The sequence below is a fragment of the Rattus norvegicus genome, chromosome 3 (genome assembly GCF_021556685.1).
Source record: "Rattus norvegicus strain SHRSP/BbbUtx chromosome 3, alternate assembly SHRSP_T2T, whole genome shotgun sequence".
NCBI classification, from domain to species: domain Eukaryota; kingdom Metazoa; phylum Chordata; class Mammalia; order Rodentia; family Muridae; genus Rattus; species Rattus norvegicus.
Window position 1 is genome coordinate 169,767,872 of NC_141536.1, and position 9,243 is coordinate 169,777,114.

Here is a 9,243-nt window from a genome sequence, read left to right on the forward strand (position 1 = left end):
GGTGCTATGGTCTGTGAGGAGGCTGCTACTCTGATCCTTATGCTTCTGGGAGTGCTATGAGGGTGTCATGGTAAAAGGGCCCTTCTATTTAAGTCTTTCTCTGGTACCAGTGTGGCTCAGCCACCACTTCTGTTGGACCTGCCTTCCCCCACGTGTGGTTCTTCAAGGTCTAATTCATTGCACTCCACCTTCTCCCATGAGCGAGCCATATCCACATCATGCCCCCCCTCCCCGCCCTAGAGTTTTCTCTTAGAGTCAGGAAGAAACAGTTGTCCTGCTTGGGTTGCTGGATTAGAGGTATGCAGTATACCTTGCTTCCATGCCATCTTTCTTAGCTATGAATGAATGAGAGCTCAGATATTCTAGTAGAAGGCAGAGCTGAGAATTGAGAAGGGTGTGAAAGAGAGAGCTCTCTGATGACCTCACAGCTATGAGATCTGGCTTGGACTTCTCATATGTGAGGCAATGGATTCCTTCTATTTATTTTAACTCATGTACTTTGGCTTTTTTTTTTTCCTTTCAGGGGTACCTTTCTACTGTTACACTTTCATGACAGGTGGATTTCTAGTTTTCCCAAGTTCAGATTTTCATTTACAGCAAATCACATTCTACTTGACTTCTCTAGGAATGTTGCCTGGAAGAGGATGTGGAGTTCTTTTTATATACAGGCAGAAGCCATCTTCCCTAAGAAATTCATAAGATACTCTGGACTTTGTTTCCAGTTTCTGTTTCACTCAAGCAAGGCCATAGGTTCTAGGGTCATACACGTGTGAGCCATGTAGAATTTGCATAACTATGAGGAAGAGTTCCTGGAGATTTCCTTTAACAAGGTTACACCACAATAGTAGTTAGTGGTCGGGGGTTGCAACTCTCAACATTGACATAGTTGCTATGACATGGGCCAGGGTATGGGCAAGCAGAGTGTCTCTGCTGCAAACTGAGCTCATCCTAGATCCTGAGAACTGGGTATGTGATGGTCCTTGATGGAGTAAAAGAGGAGAGAGTGTTTCCAAGGTCCCAATATGGCGGCCTACAGAGGTAAGTAGCTGAGACTAGGACTGTGGAAGAATGAGATGCCATGGTGGAGTGGCCCACATCTACTCTCATGTGAGAGTAGCAGCCTTCTGTTTGGTTCATTAGCCCTGTTCTATCACTGCCCACTGTCGTCTTCCTTTTGATTTTGAAGGGTCTATCCTGTCATATACCCTTGAAATACTGCATGTCAGGGGGACTGCCCATCCCAGTCTCCAACCTAGAGCCTTTTCATAATATATACAGCATGAATAAATGGCCCAGGAAACACAAGGACTCACTTAAAGGGCTTCCAAAAATTCCAAAAAGCTGCAATGCCAAAAGTCACCAAAGTGGGTGCAAGCAGTTTGTGAAGGGCAGGAGCTCATTCTCAGTGAATTTTGTTATGATCTGATGACACCTCTATCTGCTTCTGGTCTTTGCAGAGCTTTCAAGTAGTACCCAGAACTAATAACACAATATAGGTAAAAGAAAGGCTCCAGAGGTCATTGTCACGGCTGTAGTGGGTATGTGAGGTAGGTCACAGAAGATTTTAGAAGTCGGAAACATAAGCAACTGAGGAAAGAACAGTACCTAGTCTCAGATAGGCTCTAAATGGAGTCCTGGTCTGTCTGAAGCACATTTACAGCAGTTGCCCCAGCTCACGGCTTGCCAGGAACTGAGCAGTTGGTGGCCATGACAGTATAATCAAATCTTCCTTTGTTCTTCCCAAAATGGATGGTTGCTAGGACTTCTAATGGCGGCCATGTTTGGGATCTAGCTGGCAGTCATGTGGGGAGTTCTTAGAAATGGAAATTCTGGGAAGAGAACCCTTGTTTTCTTATTTTTAAAAGAGGTTCAAGTGTCTGGAGATTGTTTTGCTCCTATTTAACCTTTTGGAGTTTTCCATACCCTGCTCTTCTAGTTCCAGAATACTGCAAGGAACTTGAAGTCCCCCGGTCCTTAGTGTCTTTCAGATTAAAGTGCCCAGCTTTTGGAAACCACAATACCCTTGGCTCCTGAGTTAAATTCTACTGAGATAAACAGGCTTGGGCCTGGACATGACTCTATAAAGCAAGCAGTTCTTCCAACCTTAGGAAGGTGGGACCATGGTTATTTCTGACGTGTTATAAAGATGCACAACCCTACAGTTGGAAGTGGTGTGAGAGGCTCAACACTGTGAAGATGCTTGCTTTGAGGGACTGGACTGTCCACTAGTCTGGTGGGTGCTGGGAATGAAGGTGCTTTGAAGTCACAGCAGATGTACTCTAGAATTAATTTTGGTGAATTCATTCTTTCCATAGTGAAGCCATTCCTCACAGCTTGTAAAGACTCTCTTATTGTTTCAAGAGACTAAAGTTCTAGTTTCTGTGTGGAGGAAGGTCATTCTCCAATCATGGTTGGGACCTGGGGACCTGCAGCTTCTAAAAACACTTGCCAACATCATCTTAGATTGAATATTTGAACATCTCCAGCAGAACCCTGTGCTACCTGTTCTTGGGATGGGGTGGTGGAGGATTTAAAGGCTACATTGTGTTGGTTCTGGGCTTCCTATATTCTGACTAGAACTCAGCATTTTGTGTTTCCTGGGCCATTTGTCTCCCACTTAAGATAACTTAAGAGTTTTCTGGCCTCTGAATACATTATTGCCTTCTCTTCCACCTCCCCGTGCCTTAAAAGCTGTCATGTAGATGAATTTTGAGAGTGAGGGAAAAACACGTATATATGAATGTTTACACTCCCAGCCCCCCTCAACTGGATTCTGTGTTCAGCAGGAGACCACTCCCTATACAGAGACGATTATTCACAGCATGGGATCAGTACCTCCATGACTGAATGAAGTCCCAGGTTTAGGAAGGACTTGCCCATTAACTAGTTATCAGTGGCTTATTGGGAGCTGATACAGCACATGCACGAAGGGGTTCCTAAGTATGAGCTGGTTGTGGCCCTTACAATGAAGTATATTCCCAGAGGTTACAATCTCTGTGCTGTTCCATTTGCTATGCCTACGACTGTGAACCTTGCTAATAAGAGCTTCAGAATAAGTTAGGTAAGGATAGTAGAACCCACGGGATCCCTTATCCACGATTGTGGGTGTACTGGCCAGTTCTGGGCTGCTGACTTGATAGAGATGTGTGTCACGCTATCCCTCCTGGATGCTTCTGTAGTCCCTTCTTCAGTTGCTTTTCTCTCAGTGTATGCAGACAAGCCAGAGTGCTAATTTATCTGACGACTCTTCCTTCTGTTTTTTTCCCCCCCACACACCCTAGTTGCCCTTTAGTGCTATTCCTTGGGGCTTTTCCCAGCCTACATTTGGGGTCTTCTCCTTGTCCTTGAGGGTGATGTCTGCAATGAGTGGAGAACTCCACACATCCCCCAAGGTACCTATCTCAGCTCTGATACCTTCTGGAGCTCCACTTAGATATTTCACATCCCCGGTGCCTACAGCAGCCCACTGGCTGCTCCAAGTCATGACCTCTCTGGACTCAACAAGTCACCAATCTCCATCAGCTTCTACCCCAAGTAAGATCCCATGGCCACACCAGAGCTACCAAAGTGGATCACCATTGTGTCTCCTTGAAACACCTGCCCAGTGATATTGCTATCTAGATTGCCAACCATTGAATGGTCCCAAAGACAGCAAGTATACCTAGGGGAGGAAGGATGGATGGTTATTTGGGGTCTTCGGAAGGCAACATGTGAACACGAGGGAATGTGCTGTGCCCTCCCCACACATGAACAGAGTCCCCTGAACTCCAAGGTAACCCATCCCTATTATAGATTTGATAGTCAGTCAAGGTGTTTATTTGTGCTGGTTTGAGCTTCTGAAGGCTGGCTATACCTTATAGCCTCACAAGCCAGTGCTGGTCTCAAAGGACACACCAAGAATCCACAAAGTTGGAGCTTTTGCCATAGCTCTTTATAGAAGTTCAAACAGAAAAAGATAATATAATGTTTAGGACTGAAGACTGAGGCGAGATAAAGACCAAGCAGAAGTGCTGGAAAATTCCATGTGAGACCTTCAGCCCCACTGCATTGGTATCTGTAATCCCCCTCAGGCAGTAAACCTCAGTTCTGAGTGGGATCGAGTAATATAGAGTGAAAGCCTGAACTGAGCCCTTTTACCTGTGCAGGCTCCTGCCACCTCTCAACTACTTGTGACACAGATGGTGAGGTTGTCCCATTTACAGATGGGAAAACTGAGGCCCAGGAAACTTCTCTGAGTTTGCTTGAGTTGACGAGATTGCCTACAGTCTTTTCACTGTAGGCTGACACTTTAGACAATACATAGTAATAGACTCTAGAGACCATTTCTTGAAGAAGAGGGAGTGCTACCCCATCAGCTGGATCTTGCACAGAATGTCAGACACGTGGGAGTCCAAGGGGCAAGAGTTAAAGGAGCTACCATGGTTCCCATATCATTTAAGGAAGAAATAGAGATTATAGATGCCTTTCTCCAGCTTCAGGAAAGCGCAGCACCATCTAGATACCCTCAAGGGCTAAAGAAGTAGACAGGCTGATGTCATTGCTTTTTGGGTCAAGATTACCATTGTAGACAAACAGCACACAGCACTAAGTGAATGGAGGGAGAGAGCTTAGGGAGCTTCAGTACCAGCCTGAGTTACTGGAGATATCTAGGTGGGTGCTAGAACAGTTTATGGAATATATACATGGTGACTCGTCACAAAAATGCTAGTCCTGGACTGCCTGTGGGGAGCCAACTTGGATCTGACCTCTTGAGACCTGGCAACTGGGTATCTCTCCGTGTCTCTGACATCCCTGCCTTTCACAGTCAGTGGTCTCAGGTCACTCACCACATTTAACACTGACAGGACATACCCAGACGTGTTTCAGTGTCTCTGCATTACCCATCTATGCTAGCTACCATAAACAATTGGAATCTACCCTGTTGTTTGTGGACACCAGATATATGTGACCATGGCTGCCACAAGCCCACATGTGTGAGCTTAAAACCACCACACAAGACTCTCCTGTTTAAACATAAAGGCCTGATGGATACCCATAGTCCGCTGTGTGGAGTCATCTAATGCTGCCATCTCCTCTTAACTGGGCTGCGACTAACATCCACTGCAGTTCTCCAAACAGCTTTTACTCACAGGGTACCTCTCCTTGAGTTTCTCTCTCACAGTTCATAAGAGACAAGCAGGAGTACTGGCAGGGACTAGTTCAGACGAAGGGGATCCTGAGCTTCTGACAGTGAGACCTTGGGTCCCACCTCCTAAAAGTGTTCCAACCCAGGAATCTCTGTATATGGCCTTCGTAAGGCCCTATGTCAGAAGCATTTCAGATATGAACATATATAGTTCTTACGTACGCCTAGCCAAGGTGACACAAAACTGATACTTGCAAACACTTCCCAGGGCCCTGTGAAACTAATTCTTTTTTTTAAAATAGTGTTAAGACTCCCTTCCCAACTGCTCCACACAAGCATTTCTCTATCTTCATATTCTTGCGGTAGCTGTGTAGTAAATAGCAGAGAGACTTTGGTGCCTGTCTGAACACTGCCAATTCTATTCTAAAAAGCCTAAAATGAGGAAGAAAACTCCTTCCTTCTTCCCTTCAAGATGACTTATTCTAGTCAGGTGATGGTGGCAGCGGCGGTGACAGCACACACCCTTAATCCCAGGCAGAGGCAGGTGGATCTCTGAGTTTAAGGCCAGCTTGGTCTACAGCATGAGTTTCAGGACAGCCAAGGCTACATAGAGAAACCCTGTCTTGAAAAACAAACAAACAAACAAACAAACAAACAAACAAACAAACAGAAAGATGACTTATTTTGGCTTCTTCTTTCAGCTCAGCTGCACAATGGTGATGCCTTGTGGCAGATTTTTGTATTTTGTCATTTTTCCAATCCCAGCTGCCCATCCTTTGCAAGTACAATTCTTTCTAAGAAAAGACATCAGAAAAGTGGGATAGGGAGGAGAGTGAGGGCAGGGTGGTTGCCACGTGGATGAAACTTTGTGCAGTATGAAGCGTATCACCTATTGAGTCTCCTGTAGTAAGCACTGAAACAGCTTCCCCATTACCAAGTTCCAAGCGTGAAGAAAATCACACAGCTACTGTCTGGTGTCCAGTCACAGAGCACCTCAAGAGCCGGGTTTCTGGCTGTGACACTCCAATTGGCCATACTTGACCATTAGAAAAAACAACCACAACAAGGATAAATAAGGCAAGAGGTGGTATCTTTAGTGATGAGATCAAGAAAAGAACCATGTCTCACATTTAACCCTGAGGATCTTGTACCTGCCATTCTTTTGTGTATATCTATAGTTCCAGCTGGATCACTGGGTTTCATGCCTGAAAAAAAACAAAAACAAAAAACCAAAACTCTGTTGTTTCACATTGTATAGGTCTGCTCCTGAGTTCTTTCAGTTTTTAGATGTCTGGAAATTTTCCAATTAAAAATGCAATATATTGGGGTTGGGGATTTAGCTCAGTGGTAGAGCGCTTGCCTAGCAAGCGCAAGGCCCTGGGTTCGGTCCCCAGCTCAGGAAAAAAAGAAAAAAAAAAAAGCAATATATTTTAAATTGGGGAGTTTTATGCTTATAGATAATTTCAGCCACAAATCATGGATTCCCCCCTTCTACACAGATTCTTTTGTTCTTTTTTTTTTTAAATGCTGTGGTGGATGATGGGCATGCACATTTAGAAGCTTTTTGGTTTGTTTTTTTTTTTAAGATTTTATTTATTTCATGTATGTGAGCACACTGTAGCTATCTTCAGACATACCAGAAGAGGGCATCAGATCCCATTGGATCCCAGATGGTTGTGAGCCACCATGTGGTTGCTGGGAATTGAACTCAGGACCTCTGGAAGAGCAGTCAGTGCTCTTAACCGCTGAGCCATCTCTCCAGCTCCGATTCTTTTGTTCTTAGTAGCTTAAAACTGTTATCAACATATATTACTATGAGCTTAAGTCTATAGTTTACCTTAAGGTTCATTCTTGAGACTGAATTTCATGTTTTTGTGGTGCTGGGACTTTGCTCAAGTTAAGTAAGCACTTGCTCTACCACTGAGCTACATCCATAACCTCCTGTTTTTGGCAAATGCTAATTACATGTTTCTACTATTATGGTATCATATAGCATCATTCACATCTTAACAGTCTTTCATGCTCTACCCTTCCCTTGCAATCACTCAGCTTTTTAGAGTTTCTACAATTTTTTACTTTTCCACAGTTCATGTCATTGGGATCACACAATATGCCATAGCTTCTCCATATGAGTTTCTTTCATTTAGCAGTAAGCACTTGGATGCAGGAAAGATAGCTCAGCTGGTAAAGTGCCTGTCACGTAAGTATGAGGACCTCAGGTTAAATTCCCCAGTATTCATATAGAAAGTTGTGTAGTGAAAATTCTCAAATTTTGGTTTCTTTAAGAAACACAGAAATGTTATAATATTTTAATCCCAGGTATGGGGATGTGGGGCTGCTTTGGACTGACCGCAGCAGCTGACTATGATTTGCCTCATGCTGTAGCAGAGGCACTGTTTGCCGGCTCCAGAATGTTTCTGTGATTGTGTGACATCTGGGATTCTGAGATCTTTCAGAGGGCACATAAATGCTAGGGCCCAGAGAGGCAGTGCCGGTGGTTGTTGGTCATTTGGGGGGCTGTTTGCAGTTTGTTAGCAGTCATGCTCAAAGAAACAAGAAGAAAGAAATTAGATTCACAAATCCCCCTGCCTCCCTCCCTCCTTCTCTCCTCCTCCCTCTCCCTCTCTCCTTCTCCCTCTATCCTTCTTTCTCTCCTATCTAGTGATTCAGGATGATGAGGGTGCAGGGGGTAAAGGGTGGGATAAAGAAGAACCCACAAAGAGGCTAAGCCCAGCTACAAAGCTGGGTTAAACTCCAGGTTTAGTGAGAGACAATTGTCTCAAAAAATAAGGCAGAGAAAAATAAAGGAAGACATTGATCTCTGGCCTCCACGTGTATGTACACACATGTTCCTGTTACCTATTTACAAATGCATGCAAACACCATAGACACACAAATTTTGAAAACATAGCAATTAAGTGGGTAAGGTTGCTACATCTCTTTTCATAGCTCCGTAGTTCACTTTTCAGAAAATCCCTGATTAAAAAAGTTACGTGGCTATACCAGTTATTTATCACTCATCTATCTAATATTTTTGTTGCTTCTGATGTTTGATGATTACAAATGAAGCTGTTATACTATGTATTTGTGCTGGCTTTGTGTATAGTGGTAAATATCTAGGAACTCAAGTGGTGATTTTTAAAAACAGTTTTATGTATGATTGAATAGTCTTATATAGCCCTGGCTAGCCTTGAACTTATTACACTGCCAAAGTATGACCATGAACTCCTGATCCTTCTTCCTCTACCACCAAGTGCTGGGATTACACTAGTTTGTCATCACATCTTATAAGACTTTACTTAGTTCAGAAACAAACTGACAAACTATTTTCCAAAGCAGCTTTATTATTGTTCATTCCCACCAGCAATGAAGGTGATGCACTGTTGCTCTACGTCTTCACAAGCATTTGGTGAATTATAAGCTTTATAAATTTTGGCTATTCTAATAGGCATGTATTTATATCTCATTGTTTTATAAATCTGCAGTTAACTAATGACAAACTATGTTGATATGCCCATTTGCCATCTGTATGTTTTCTTTGCTGGGTCATACACTCATAGCTTTTACCCATTTCTATTTGGGCTGTTTATTTTCTTTTTGTTGAATTTTAAGGATTTTTAAAAATCCTTTATCAGGTATGTGTTTTGGGGATATTGTTTTCCAGTCTGTGTCTTACCTTTTTATTCTTCTAAATGTATGTTTTACAGAGAAACGATGCCAGTGTTAAAAAGATATATTTTACCTTTAAGTGTGTGAATGTGTGTGTGTGTGTGTGCGTGCGTGTGTGCAAGTGCCTGAGTGCCTGCAGAGGCCAAATGTCTAGGGTACTGGAAATCAAACTTTGAAGGAATCTGTCTCTATTATTTTTACATATGGATATGTAATTATTCCAGCACCTTTTGTTGAAAAGACCATCCTTTCTCCATTGAATTCTGTTTGTTCTCTTATCAAAGGTGAGTTTACTGTTTGTATAGCACTAACCTGTTGTATTTGATACCATTAATTTAACTCCCCCATATAACTCTTGATTACTGTAACTTTAATAGTAAGTCATGAAATCAGATGGTGTTAGGCCTTTCCGTCATTATCGTGTTATCTCTTTTGGGTTTTTTTGTCTT